The 2,531-nt window shown below is 45.2% G+C and overlaps 1 pseudogene; it reads right to left on the reverse strand.

Annotated features, from left to right (window-relative positions):
* Window positions 1-510: 510 nt before the first annotated feature.
* LOC112452945 lies at window positions 511-662 on the reverse strand (annotated as a pseudogene).
* Between the last annotated feature and the right edge of the window lie 1,869 nt (window positions 663-2,531).

The raw sequence follows: 2,531 nt of genomic DNA on the forward strand, positions 1-2,531 counted from the left end.
CTTCTCGAATCTGAGTACCGTCGATTCAGAGCTAATTGCGACTAAAAGTCGTCTCGCGTGTATGGAATGTGCTCGTACTCGTAATATACGGCTGGATGTTCGCGCTTATCGTAGGCGATCACGGAATAAGTCGTACCGACTCGAGTTATATCGCGCAACGTGTTGTCGCCTCGAGATTCAACCGTAGACTGTCCGGGAGAAACGGGTAGAGTTCCCCCACTTTGATGCTTGCGCCGGCGCGGTGACTCGCAATTTGGCGCAAACAGACTCTATCTCGCGCGCCTACCTCTCTCGTCCAATCGTATCGCTTGCTGACGAGCGACACGATCCCATTCTAAACGGCGCATCGTTCCCACGTGCTGAGCCGCTGTGATTGGCTCAGCTCTGGTAGATCAGAGAAACTGCGATTTGATTCGACGGCGGACAAGGGCTCTCGCTTCGGTCTCGACGATGCGGCAACCAATGCCAGCCGTCGCAATACCCACAAAGTGCATCTTCGCGGTTAGTCACTCGGAACGGTTCCAACTACCAAAAATTATACGTCCGAGATATCCACATTAGGGATATTCGCAAGGGTCAGCCCTAACCGTAGTGCAATGGAAGAGCCTCGCCCTGGAGGAACCGCCTTCATGATCACGGTAATCTCTACGCCAGGTAAGTATCGGCCGTTCGCCCGGGCGGTATGGTCATTTTGACGTTTCCCGACAGTGCAGGTAAGTATTTCGTTTACCGAAATCAAATTTTATTAATTCCCCTTTTCTTTTCAGGTACCCGCGTTTCGTAGGATTGTCTCGAAATCAATGGACGTGATTGGCTCACCGGTAATCACAACGTCAGTGAGTATACAGTAATGCATAATATGCAATAAAATATGGTTAAACATAATTATCTCGACAGGGAAACATAAAATAATAATTATATAATGTAAATTCGCGCGTTTCGACATTGTCTCGCTTCGTTGAGCTACGCTCGCTTCCTATTGGTCGGTTCGTCGCGATTATCTCAAAAGGTTGCGCCTCGCGCTCTCATTGGCTAAAGGCCTCGCAAAATCATAAAGTATTCTGAAAGTGTGTAAAAATAAGTCAAAATCGTTCCTATTGGCCATCGCTGTGTCGAAAATGCGCGATACTGATAAATCTATCGAAACTAATGCTAATCTTAACAAAATTGACTGGGTCGCTCCCCATTGGTCGTCTCGACTCGACATGACTGCTTTGCTGTCAAACTTCCTAATATGAAATGAATAAACGTGAAACCATCTATCTCGGACTCCATTGGCCCTTTCTCATGCAAAACTCTACTCTGACGGTTCATCGTTCATCGATGATCAATCTTGGATCGATCTCGATGCTTAATAATAATATGTATAGTGTAAAAATCATTGTAACTGTCTGTACGTCTAGAAATGAGATTATTATGGGAATAAAGATGATTAATGTGACAACTATGTATTCTTTCAACTGCATCGCTCTGATTGGTCGTTCTACGTTAAGTAATAAGGTTCTGCTTTCACCCGGTGTGAATAGGCTAATAACAGTATGCAGATGATCGCTATTGCAAATAAAAAAAAATGTATGACAAAACTAAGATACGGAACTTATCCGAATCCATCGCTTCTAAAACTTTGACTCTGGCCTCTGATTGGCTCTTTACTTGACTCTAATAACTTCTTTACCTTAATATTGAATTTTCTGTCTTAGGATGATTGGGATTGGTAAATGTATGTGTTTTAAATGTATTTCAGTCGTGTTCATAGGTCAGTCTTGTTTTTAATGTGTTCTTAAAATAAATCGCTCGCTTACATATATCTTTTACGCTTATCTCGCGCAATCTCTCTAATACTTGTATAAAATGAATAAATCACTCAAAATAAAATAAAACCTTCGTATAAAACTCTAACATGCTCAATCGCACCTGTCATCATTAAAAACAAAGAAATAAAATGAAATAACTTTCGCTCGGAGATTCGCGCTGCGTCGCGCTTCGCTTTAACATGCGTTATAATACTTTTTAATAAAATACATGAAACTCAAAATGACAATAAGAAGTAATAAAATATATCGAAATAACATTCGAAAAAAGGTTTCTCAGCCACTGGCTTACGCCTCCGTGCGCTGCGATTGGTCCTCCGGAACCGTCGACTCGACCACCTCCTCCGCTGCTGGGGATTGGCTGGCCACCACGTCGTCAACCTCGCCTGGTCCAGCGGGCTGTTCGGCTCCTTCGGCAAGAATGATAGCTTCCGCTACCCCTCGTGGAATCTGTTCGAGGATTTGTGCGATCTCGGTGTCCTCGAGATTGTTCGCCTCCTCCTCATTGGCCGCCTGTTTCGTCGGCGCCGTCGCCTCCGTCATGCCCGCTCTCGGCACCGTCGCCCTCTGCACGCTCATTGGCTGTCGGATGTCGTCTGCGGCGCAAGCGGAACTCGACGCTGGAACGGATGATTTATCACTCGGTTCCAAAGGAAAATCAGGAGGGAGGAGGAAATGTGGAAGGTGGCTTTCTGGAATGTGGCGGGCATAGCAAACAAG

Source organism: Temnothorax curvispinosus, unplaced genomic scaffold, assembly GCF_003070985.1.
Source record: "Temnothorax curvispinosus isolate PA1 unplaced genomic scaffold, ASM307098v1 QBEX01003846.1, whole genome shotgun sequence".
Lineage (NCBI taxonomy): Eukaryota > Metazoa > Arthropoda > Insecta > Hymenoptera > Formicidae > Temnothorax > Temnothorax curvispinosus.